The 13066-nt window shown below is 38.3% G+C and overlaps 1 long non-coding RNA gene across 1 annotated transcript in view; it reads right to left on the bottom strand.

Moving 5' to 3' along the window:
• LOC139185181 (uncharacterized) overlaps nucleotides 1-10893 on the bottom strand; it is a 187176-nt gene extending 176283 nt beyond the window's left edge. The window contains exon 1 of the long non-coding RNA XR_011568701.1: nucleotides 10544-10893. This is a non-coding gene — a long non-coding RNA (uncharacterized lncRNA). The remainder of the gene's footprint in view (nucleotides 1-10543) is intronic.
• Nucleotides 10894-13066: the final 2173 nt, after the last annotated feature.

Genomic DNA, 13066 nt, shown 5'->3' with positions numbered 1-13066 from the left:
CTGTGGACCATTTTTAAGGAGATGGAAATAGCAGATCACTTTACCTGCCTCCTAAGAAATTTGTATGCATGTCAAGAAGCAATAGAACTGGACATGGAACAATGGACTGGTTCAAAATTGTCCGGGGCGGGGGGGAAGTACCTGAAAGCTGTATATTGTCACTCTGGTTATTTAACTTATATGCAGAGTACATCATGCGAAATGCCAGGCTGGATGAAGCACAAGCTGGAATCAAAATTGCTGGAAGAAATATCAATAATCTCAGATATGCAGATGACACCACCCTTATGGCAGAAAGTGAAGAAGAACTAAAGAGCCTCTTGATGAAAGTGAAAGAGGAGAGTGAAAAAGCTGCCTTAAAGCTCAACATTCAAAAAACGAAGATCATGGCATCCAGTTCCATCACTTCATGGCAAATAGATGGGAAAATAATGGAAACAGTGACCAACTTTTTATTTTCTTTGGCTCCAAAATCACTGCAGATGGTGACTGCAGCCAAGAAATTAAAAGAGACTTGCTCCTTGGAAGAAAAGCTATGACCAAACTAGACGCATATTAAAAAGAGACATTACTTTGCCAACAATGGTCTGTCTAGTTAAAGCTATGGTTTTTCCAATAGTCATGTATGGATGTGAGAGTTGGACATTAAAGAAAACTGAGCGCCAAAGAATTGATGCTTTTGAACTGTGGTGTTGGAGAAGACTCTTGAGAGTCCCTTGGACTTCAAGGAGATCAAACCAGTCAATCCTAAATATTCCTGAATATTCAATGGAAGGTCTGATGCTGAAGGTGAAGCTCCAACACTTTGGCCACCTGATGCGAAGAACTGATTCACTGGAAAAGACACTGATGCTGGGAAAGATTGAAAGCAGGAGAAGAAGTGGACAACAGAGGATGAGATGGTTGGATGGCATTACCGACTTAGTGGACATGAGTTTGAGTAAGCTCCAGGAGTTGGTGATGGACATGGAGGCCTGGCGTGCTACAGTCCATGGGGTCGCAAAGAGTTGGACGTGACTAAATGCCTGAACTGAATTAACAGCTTCCCAGGTGGTGCAGTGGTAAAGAATCTGACTACCAATGCAGGAGACACGAGAGACCTGGTTTCGATCCCTGGGTTCGGAAGATCCCCTGGAGTAGGAAATGGCAACCCACTGCAGTATTCTTGCCTGGAAAATTTCATGGACAATGGAGCCTGGTGGGCTACAGCCCATGGGGCCACAGAGAGTCAGACATGACTGAGCAAGTGAGCACACAGCACACACACACATAATTAAATATAAGCCAAGAAGCCGGCCATACAATTGTTGGTAGCTATCAGCAAATATATTAATTAAATACATATATTAAAAACTTGTATTCAGCACATTTGTATCACAACCAGGTGAAGAGCATCCAAAGAGAGGAATTTTAATACAGAATCTTACAACCCTCTTCCCCCTTCTCCCACCAGGCTCCTCTGTCCATAGAGTCTTCCAGGTGAGAATACTGGAGTAGGTTGCCTCTTTCCCTTAATATTTACTAATTTAATTCTATTTTAGAGTTCTCTACACATAACTGCTTAAGATAAATTACCGGCCTTTGATTGACTTTCTTAAACAATGATAAATTGTGGTTAAGACAAGTATTTCCTGTGTACACACAATGTCAAGTTTACTTAGACCTCTGAGGCAAGAGGGTTGCCTCGCTGGTACTACTGCATTCAAGAAGGCATAATGAGGTTGGTTCATAGAATGTGGAAGTCAAATCTGGAGACCTGAACCAAATGCACTGCCAGGATAAAGAGGTATTGCTGGCAGGAGCAGGGTGCAGACTGGACAGAGTGTGTCTCTTCTCCTTCCAGCCTTCTGAGGCACTCTCCAGTGCTTCCTACAGGTATCCTCACTGAAACCCAGCAGGCAAAAGAGAAACGTGTTTTGCACAGTCCCAGTCCCAGCATTACAAACTGAGTACAGACAGGTGGATCTGAAACTGAAAACCAGCAGCACATCCCTGACCTCAGGGATCCCACCTGACCTCAGGGCTCAGTAGTGTGTTCACTTCACCCGCCTCTTGGCAACAACTCGGGGCTGTTCATTTGAAAAATCCAACTTGTCTCCTCCAGAAACAGATACGGGTTTTTGTTATTAATGTTGAAACAGAGCACACAAGTCACCCACTAAATCTCCACTAACAGAAGCAATGAAACTGACGCCAGAGATGAATAAACGCAACCTTGATTGTGTGAAGCATCTTAACTGGTGAAATATAAATACAAATTGGCCCCAAATCTCTCAGAATAACAAAATCAATCCTCATAAGTCATTTTACCCGAATACGCAGGTCTGCTTCTCCTCTCTATTCTAAAGTGAATGTGGATTTCTCAGTAAGCCAAGGACTGACAGGCTTGTTGATAGATTTTTGTGTTTTTTCCTTTCTTCTCACTGGTACCTTTCTCTTCAGCACTTCTTCTAGAAAGGAAATGCAGCAGTGAACTTCCAATGAATCCACTCAGTGAATTTCCAGTGAACTCATTCAGCTGCTCTCTCCACTGCTTTTTCAGAGTTTCAATGGGAAAGAACATAGAACCATGCAACAAACTCTGAGGCCCTGCAGCCAGATTCTGTGAAGTCTGGGGGTATGCAGAGCCCTTGCCTCATGCCTTGGGCAGGACACAGACTTCCTCAAAAGTTTACAGACATCAGATGTGTTGCTACTTACCCTATGACTGCCTGCTAAGATGTAGGGTCATGCAGTATCCTGGGGAACTTGGAGTGTTCCTCTACAGATCGTCCCAACAACGCAAAACAAGGCAGGGGAGGTGGGGCTGTAGGAGGACCATGTTGCCAGGCTGCTCCTGCTACCTGTGATGAGCATCTGAACCAAGGAAGCTCCCACTGGTAAGGCTGGGGGAAGACGGGCACCAGTCAGGAGCTGCAAATCATGACTCAGGAAGTCTATACCTACAGGACTCACGAGAAAAAGGAACTAACAAATCTAAGGGAAGAGATTTAAGACAGAAAACCAAAGCAGAAGTTTAGGATGATCATGATCACTCTTTCTTCTCTTTTCCACCAATTCATTCCATCCCACATTCTATAAGGTGGCCAAGCAAACTCCAAGATAAGCAACAATTTAGAACGTATGCACAAAAATCTACCAACAAAAAGAGGGACGTATAATAAAATACGAGCAATGGGCAAATAGACAACACATTGCAAAGGGGAATCATCAAAAAGAAACACAGAAAGAATTCACAGTCATAGTCAACTGTAGCCTCAAAGAAATTGCATAAAGCTTATTAATTATTTTAAAAAATCTCAAAGAGATTCAATGGTTCAAAGGAGAGATTATGAGTTATTATGAATGAATGAATGAAAATTAAACAGGCAGAATTTAAAAAATAAAAGAAAAAAGATAAAATAGGTAAAGGATAAGCCACACATAAACCATATCCAATAGAAGCCAAACTTGTGTTCATTAATCAAGGCATCAGTTAGAATATATGGGAAAAATTTTAAAAAACAATAAGCATAATTTAAGTATGGAAAATAATATACTGGAAAATAGATCAACAAAATAAGCAAAAAAGTATAAATAAATAAGAAGAAATTAATACAGTTTTTAAAAGATAAACTTAATAAAAAAATTACAAATAATAAAAAGGAAAAAAGGAATAAAACAAAAGCTGCTTCTAAAAATTTTAAATAGATGAAGCCCTGGAGAAGGGAAAAAACAAAAGTTAATAATATTACAAATAAAATCAAAGATTTAAATACAGAAGAGATCAAAGGACTTAAGGGAATATCATCTTCAATTCCATATCAACATTTTTGAAAAACTAGAGGAAATGGATGGTTTTCTAACAAAATAGATGCCAAAGCTGGTCCAAGAAAAGGGAGAAAAATTTAAAATACCAACAGGTAAAAAATTGGTAGTAAATATTAAAAAACCAATTTTTAAAATCTGCCGTCTTAAAAAGACACTTTCCCCAGACATTTTTATTGTGGGCTTTACAGACAAGTCAATATAAAACAGATAGTTCCAAGTCACATGATAGTTAAACTGCTGCAGACCACAGCAAAAACAAAAAGAGAGAGAGTTATTTACAAAGTTAATATTACCTTAACACCAATATTAATTAAAGTATGCAAATTCCATTCATGAATATAGATACAAAAATTCAAAATAAAATATTAGCAAATTAAGTGCACAGTATATTGAAAAAATAACACACCATGACCAAGAAGTATTTCTTTAGAGGAATGTAGGCAGTTCTTTTAGGAAACTCAAAAGGCAATGAATGCCATTATGATACGAAAAAGACTGATTAACCCCAAAACGTATATTAAAGAAGTTACTGAGCTTTGAGTATATTTTAAAAATATAGACATTTACACCAATAAAGCATGTCATATGGGGCAAAAAAATCAGTTTTCTTAGATTTCTTTATAACAATGAAGTGAAAGTGAATGAAAGTGAAAATGTTAAGTTGCTCAGTCATGTCCAACTCCTTGAGACCCCACAGATTGTAGCTCACCAGGCTCCTCTGTCCATGGAATTCTCCAGGCAAGAATAGGGAGCAGGTAGCCTTTCTCTTCTACAGGGGATCTTCCCAACTCAGGAATCAAATCCGGGTTTCCTGCATCGAGGGCAGATTCTTCAGCATCTAAGCCACCAGGACTACTTATAGAAGAATCTGCTACTCCCATCTCTGAGTTCATGTTGGGGAACTCACAACCAATAGTTGTATAATACCTCAAGGCAGAAAAGTGCAGTGGTGTCTCCACATTTCCAAAGGAAAAAAAGTTTGATTCAAGACTTCCTCTTGCAAGACTGACATTCTCAGCTGAAGTAAGAATTTAAGGATTGCAATCCCCAAAACTCATTTTTTACAAATACACACGTGTGTATACCTGCACACACAACATACAAAGAAATACACTTACACACTGGCACACAGATGTGCACACATACAAAATAGGCATTTAAGCAAATACATCACACCACAGGCATGCACACAGACATGCACATGTGCACATTTTGTTTTCTAAATCCTTTTTCTTAACTGTAGGGGGATTTTTAAGTACAAATATACAGTGAAACGGAGAAGGCAATGGCACCCCACTCCAGTACCCTTGCCTGGAGAATCCCATGGACAGAGGAGCTTGGTAGGCTGCAGTCCATGGGGTCACTAAGAGTCAGACAGGACTGAGCGACTTCACTTTCACTTTTCATTTTCATGCATTGGAGAAGGAAATGGCAACCCACTCCAGTGTTCTTGCCTGGAGAATCCCAGGGACGGGGGAGCTGGTGAGCTGCTGTCTATGGGGTGGCACAGAGTCGGACACGACTGAAGTGACTTAGCAGCATACAGTGAAAATTATTTACTGTATTTCAGCAACTCCTTCAGTTTAATTTTAGGGTCTTTTAAATAGAAATAGATTCATAGACATAGAAAACAAATAAAAGGTTACCAAAAGAGAAAGGGGCGGGAGATGGTGAGGGAAAGGAGGTCTGGCACGCTGCAGTCCATGGGGCTGCAAAGAGTCTAACACACACGACTGGGTGACTGAACTGCCACAACAAAGGAGAAAGGGGGGTGGGATAAATTAGAAGCTTGAGATTAATACACACACACTACTATATATAAGGGCTTCTATGTATAAAATAATCAAGAAAGGCCTACGTATAGCACATAGAACTCTACTCAATATTCTGTAATAACATAAACAGGGAAAGAATCTGAAAAAGAATATATATATATATATATATATATATATATATAGCTACATCACTTTTCCATATACCTGAAACCAACACATTATAAATCAATTATAACTTTAAAATTTTTTCAGTATCTTTTTTTTTCAAAAATCAAGTGAAAGTCAAGGAAGGTTCTATTTAATATATTTTATTTAAATTAGCATGTTTCATAAGAGCTCAGTTTTCTAAATTATTTTTACCTATCCTGTTTGAATGTATAGATTAAAATACCTATAGAATAGAGTTCATCAAATATTAAGAATGTTATTTCTGAATGAACTTTTGAGTGATTCTAGTTTCTTTTATTACTTGAATCTCTTATATCCTTTTCTACAAAGGAATTTTATATCCTTTTCTATAAAGCCCATACAGTTCTTTGTTTACAAAATAAAAATAGGGGGAAATAAGAAAAAAGGAGAAAAAAAATCATATAACCATAATGTTTTGGTGTATCTGCTGAATGAGTCAAAGAAAATAGTATAACGGAGTTTCAATTCTGTAAATCAAACTTTACAACAGGAAACATGAGATGAGACAGCCATTCCAAACACTTAATGGGCATCCCTACCTTTCTCTTATTCAATAATAGAAATTAGAGCTGGATAAGGCCTTCCCGTCTCCTGTGTTTCCTGTGGTGTATTTTCTTGGGTTCTTTTAGTTTCATATTAAATGACTCAAGTGTCAGGGTTTCATCTATTTCCCATTACAGAAACCAACTGTTCTCTTACATCCACAAGATGACAACGGCTCCTAAAAATGTGAGGGAAGACTACACCTCATTATTGAGTTCTAACAGGGCCCTGCCTGAGGACCTTCTAGTCACGCCACAGGCACTAGATTCTGATTAAGCAGCTATGACACTATAAATTAGACTTATTATGGGTATTTTCAGTAACAAGAAGAAAACCTGAGGCCCGCTTTTGAGTATTCGTATATTCTTGGCCACGATGCCTTGCTAACCCTATGTCAAAGCTTGTGAAATTATAAATGGTCATTTAAGAAAAGGAGATTCTAGCCCTGCCCAACTTTATGTGGAAATAGAATTCTGAAGTCTACTCAGTTTTGAACTTACTTTGCTTCTCCTTCCTAAGCATACACACAAGCCCGTACACACACACACATACCCACAGACCCACATACACATCCCACTCGTGGGGCTGCCTTCCTGAGAAGCATAGTAACCGACAGAGCTCCAGTGGGAATATGCTATTTTTTATGGTTAAGAGAATAGACATAAAATTCTACAATGTAAATGAGGAATGCAAGGTGGTGACAGCTAGTGAAATGGGCTAAATCAAATCTAGACCCACAAATAACAACATGACTACTGCTCTCAGTTTAGATTTTGGATGACTTCCAGTTCTGATTTTTCCATGTCTTAAGAATGAAAGCAAAACTAATACAATTATGTAAAGTTTAAAAATAAAATAAAATTAGAGGAAAAAAAAATAAATAAAGATAAAGGAGCCAATAAAAAAAAAAAAAAAAAAAGAATGAAAGCATTATTTTATAAGAAAAAAAAACAAGTTTTTTAAAGGATAGTTTTCTCCCCTCTCAGCCTCACTCCTCTTCCTCAAACTCTCTGAAGACAGTTCCAAAAATTGAATCCCTATTCCTTTCATTCGAGTGACTCTGGCAAAAACCAAACTAATCAGCTCTGAAAGGATCTATTAAGATTTCCTGCTAATATTAATAGAAACCAGGACATCTTGAGAAATGGCTGTTCTAGGGTGGGGACAGAGAAGATGCAAGATTCGCCTGGAACTTCAGTTTGCTTCAGAGCAAGGAAGTGCTCAAAAATAAATGATGAGGCGTGTCACAAGGTCACAGCTACCAGGTTACATGAGATGGCTACCCAAGACAAATACCAAACAATTTAAATGCCAAACAATTAAAGGATTAGTAAAGTATAAGGCTTTGAGGAAAAACTGGGACTCTGTGAGTCTGTAATGAAAACAAATAGGGAAAGAAAGATACAAGATAAGGGTACACATTTGATGCAAGAGAATGTCAAGTACCAACTGCTAAAGTGGACTGAATGCTGGAGTTGGCAAATCATCATTTTGCAACCATTATAATAAGGACTGGTTCAGGGTAGAATCATAAACAGATACTAAATATAGGAGGGAAATTACCAACTATAGGGAGGCAAAATTTACACATAGTATTAATAAGAGGTACCCTTTATTTGTACAGTTAGAAGTTTCAACAGATTTTTTCACTGTTGTATCCACCACTAAAATCAAGATTAGAAACATTTCTCTCTCCTCAAAATTCCTACGTGCCCCCCTTCAGTCAACACATCCCCACCATCCTTAGTCTCTAGCAACCAATAATGCCTTCTTTTACTAGATATTAGTTTTACCTTTTCCAGAATCTCACATAAATGGAATCATACAGTACCTATTCTTTGCCTGGTTTCCTTCTCAGAACATAACATTTTTGAGATTCATCCATTCTGTTGCATGTATAAGAATGCCACTCTTTTTTTTTAACTACTGAGTAGTATTCCATGGTATATCAGCATGCTATAACTTGTATGTGGTTCCCTCTTGATGGGCATTTGAGTTGTTTTTGGTTTGGGACTATTGTGAATAAGGATGATGTGTACATTCATGCACAAGTCTTTGTGTGGACTTGTGCTTTCATTTCTCTTGGGTTAACAACTAAGCGCAAAACTCCTAGGTCATATGAGAAGTGCATGTTTAACTTCATAAGAAACTGTCGGATATTGTTCAAGGCAGCTGCACCACTTTCCATTCCCATAGTAAGCATGAGAATTACAGTTGCTTCACATGCTTGTTATGATCAGTCTTCATAATTTTAGCCATTCTAGTGGGTGGATGGTAGTACATCTCATGGTAGTTTTAACTTTCATTCGAAGAATAAGCTTTGATAAGGAGCGGGATATTTGCAAGGTCTTAAAACATCTCACCACAGGCTGTTTATTAGTAGCGAGAGAAAATGACAGCATCCACACAGTGGAGAAATCTGGCAAAATTAACATCACAGATGGCAGGCAAGTGGAAATCATATACCTCCAAACAACACACACTAAGAAGAATACAATGTCACTTATGTATAGTACCATTCTGACTGAGGGTATATAGGAATCATCACAGAGGGGCTTCCTTGGTGGCTCAGTGGTAAAGAAACTGTCAGCCAACTTAGGAAATTCAGGTTCAATCCCTGGGTTGGGAAGATGCCCTGGAGAAGGAAATGGCAACCCACTCCCAGTACTCTTGCCTGTAAAACCCCATGGGCAGAGGAGCCTGGTGAGCTATAGTCCACTTGGTCACAAAAGAGTCAGACACAACCTAACGACTAAAAAACAAATCATCACGAAACATACATAGACCAAAAATGAAGAACATTCTTCTTTTAAAAAGAAGTAAGCCAGAAGGAAAACCACCAATACAGTATAATAACGCATATATATGGAATTTAGAAAGATGGTAACTATAACCCTGTGTATGAGACAGCAAAAGAGACACTGATGTATAGAACAGTCTTATGGACTCTATGGGAGAGGGAAAGGGTGGGAAGATTTGGGAGAATGGCATTGAAACATGTAAAATATCATGTATTAAACGAGTTGCCAGTCCAGGTTTGATGCACGATACTGGATGCTTGGGGCTAGTGCACTGGGACGACCCAGAGGGATGGTATGGGGAGGGAGGAGGGAGGAGGGTTCAGGATGGGGAACACATGTATGCCTGTTGTGGATTCATTTTGATATTTGGCAAAACTAATACAATTATGTAAAGTTTAAAAATAAAATTAAATTAAAAAAAAGAAAGAAAAAGAAATTACATTGTTCAAAAATGTCAACGGCATAAAAGATAAAGAATTTTTTTTTCCTAATCTGGAACAATTCCCTAATCTGGAGAATTATTTCATCTTAGGGAGACTAAAACTCCTAATAGTTAATGCCGTACTTGATCCTAAATGGATCCTGCAATACAGGAGAAAAATCCACACACATGTACAGAAATATTATAAAAGGCTGTATAGAGTAAATTGGTCTAAAACGGGTCTATAATGAAGTAGATTAGGTAAAAGTGTTATACCTATGCTAACTTTACTGACGTTGATCAATGTATTAAAGTCATGAAGAAAATAGTCTGCTTCTTTGGAAATTTACACTGAAGTATTTAGGGGTACACAATTATATTGTTTTCAACTTTCAAATGGTTCCCATGAAAGAATATATGAAAGAGAGAAGAAATTATTGAGCTGCTGCTGCTGCTGCTGCTGCTGCTAAGTTGCTTCAGAAATAGGTCCAAATGGGGCTAAAATCTGGGTACAGGGTGTACTGCATTTCTTTGTACTATGTCTATAACTTTTGAAGTTTGAAATTATTTCTAAATAAAACAAGTCTTTAAGTAGTTAGGCCAGATTGGATTAAATGGCACGCACTTTGTTTCCCACCTAAAGATCCCTAGAAATTAGAAGGAAAGGGTGAGTTTTTCAACAATCAATAGCAGCAATAGGAAAACATGAGTGACATACGTGGACCCGAAATGTTCTGGTCCTAAAACCTTAATAAGCAGAGAAGGGAGAACTTAGAACTCAAAACAAATATATACTTCTTACCACTTCCCCTACAAACACCAAAATCCAGATCTAAAAATAACACATGTATACCTGTGGTGGATTCATTTTGATATTTGGCAAAACTAATATAATTATGTAAAGTTTAAAAATAAAATAAAATTTAAAAAAAATAAATAAATAAAAACGGTCAGTTGGTTTCAAGTTAGGTACAAGCACAGGAGAATGAACTTTAAACTCTTACACCTTAACTGGGTCTTGAAGCAAAAGCTGTTTACAAGTTCCGGGATTGTGGGTGACGGCAGCGATGCGGCTCTGTCCCTCTGTACTGACGAAGCGTGAAGTTCTTCTGGGGGTCCCGACCCAGGCCTGGCCATGGTTAACAGTGTGGGCCCAGAGTTCCCGTGACCAATAGGAAGCAGTAAACAGGACCCAGGGAGGACACAGCCTCTGCTTTCAGAGCAGGTCTTTATTTCAGTGTCGGCTGTCCCTGTGCTGCTCTTTTCAAATCTCTCTGACCCCTAGTCTCTAGTCCTCAATACTACAGACTTACTATGCCTGCTTCTCTCAGACAAAATGAACTTCTCTGCATCACTAAACAGCTGACAAAGCCCATCTGGCCAAACCTGTTCTGTTACCAATTCAGTGGTTTCCTGAAAGTGCACAATCGTACTCTGGGTCACGGATTTCCAAGGCTCTCTCATCAGCCTCGGGTCTGCTAATCCACGCTTTCTCCTGAAAACTCCTACTTTTCAGAGTTTGGCAAGATAAATCATGTCTCTCCCTTACTTTGAGAAGTTATAAATCTTTTGTTAACAACTTATAAATAGATCATCTTTTTCCTTTGTCCTTACAAGCCAATCTTTCTAATTTCCTAATTTCCCAGAGTCCCATTGCTTTTCTCAGAAGCTCTTTTCAGTCACGTTGAAGTATTGGAAGCAAGCTGCCAAGCAGTCACTTTTGATTCCATTCAAGGTGATACATTGGAACCTTCTTTAATTACTAATAGGGAAAGGTCAAAGGTCACCTTCCCTCAACTGCCAGGTATGTCATTTCATATTAAAGAACAAAGAAAGTATAACCAGGAATATCAAGTAATTAATTAGCCTAATTTTTAGAAGCTTTTACACCAGCTTCCAAAAATCATATTGAGATCCAACCAGATCTAACTTAGCTATTTCCATGCCACAGGACATTTGCAGCCGATGACTTACCTGCTACCCCTCAGGTCAAGTCCTCTGGCCTATCTGGTTTTCTTTTTTCAGTTCTTGCTCATGAAAGTGTAGATTCTGAATCTTTGTAGAGGCGGTAGTCTAGATTTGTTTGTTCAGTAAAATCTCATATTATCACTTCTCTGTAGTCATGGCCTGGGTAGAATTTACTGGTGAAATATCACTCTGGCACCTGTGACGGCTCATCTTCCTCAGATACAAGTATTTCTCTTGAATAAAACAAGCCCAAACAAGCATATCCTGGACCTCTACTGGCCAAAAACATGGACCATTCACCTGCTTTACTCACCAACAGGGTGCATTTTAAGATGAAATTTTTAAAACAAATCAATGAAGATTTAAGGAAAGCATTTCCAACAGATTTACCCATTCCAGGCTGCTTATAATGGTGTGTGTAACAAAGCCAGATACCAAGAGAATGTGAATTGTTCAATGTCAGTAAATTACATGAGACACTATTTGAGGCCCTTTATCTTTTATTTTTATAATTTCATGCAAAAATATCAGTTAATATGGATTTATATGATTTCTCCATAATTAATCATTAGATCACATTTATTAAAGGGCTTCTGCTAAGTGCTTTATTTGTAGTATCACTTGAGTCTTTACAATAATAATACTCTGAGATAGATACTATTGCCTTCATTTTACAGAGGAGGAAACTGAGGCTTAGCAGGATTAAATAAATTGACCAAGATCACACAGTAAAGGACAGTAGAAGGACTCAAAGCCAGACTGGACTCATGATTAACTGTGTTCTAACTAACTCTTCTGTATCTCACCTCTTTTTTATCTCAATGTCTGTTCATGTGTTTCCAGAGTCAATGGAGTTAGATTTATTAGAACCTACTGTCAAGAACCATTCTACTTAAAACTACTTCAAACTGCTCTCTCTTCCATAATATTTTCAAAATGAACTGGCAACAAGTCTGTAAATTAGCTAAGTAGCATCTTCAGGCCTGACGAGCCCGCATCTGCAGGCTTGTTGATTCATATTCATTCCAATTTTACAAGTGCTGCCTCTCCTGTGTTTTACTGATAGCTGTTTTACAAGATCTTCATTACTTCCTAATTGTTCAGGCTTCTACATTAAGTTTTGCTTGTGAAGACAGATGGTTTGCATGCTTGTAAAGTTGGAATAATAAAAGAAAATGAGAATGCTATACCATCATCCCCAGGACTGATAAATTAGTAAATTAAATGTTCCTTTTTTGGAGTGCACCTCCATTGGCCAGTTTCTTATAAAATTCTGCAGAGAAGCAGAAGCCAAGAATAAATGAAGGGAACGTTAATCCATTTCATTAACAAGGAAACATGTCCACCACACAAGTAATCTGTTACTGAACCTTGAACAGAGGTGAACACTTTTCCTTCTCTCTTAAAAACTGCTATCTCCTAAGAAAGCCTGAAGTTTACAGGCATTCTGTGCCTTCCTCACAATGTATCTCTGTTTAGAAAGTTATTTCCCAATGGCAGGGTAACAGGCAGGAAGGCCAGGGGTCTCCAAAAGGAGGAAATAGCCTGCAAGTGTCAGA

This window comes from Bos indicus, chromosome 10 (genome assembly GCF_029378745.1).
Source record: "Bos indicus isolate NIAB-ARS_2022 breed Sahiwal x Tharparkar chromosome 10, NIAB-ARS_B.indTharparkar_mat_pri_1.0, whole genome shotgun sequence".
Classification (NCBI taxonomy): Eukaryota; Metazoa; Chordata; class Mammalia; order Artiodactyla; family Bovidae; genus Bos; species Bos indicus.
The sequence above is the reverse complement of the archived record's forward strand: the minus strand, read 5'-3'. Positions and strand labels throughout refer to the sequence as shown.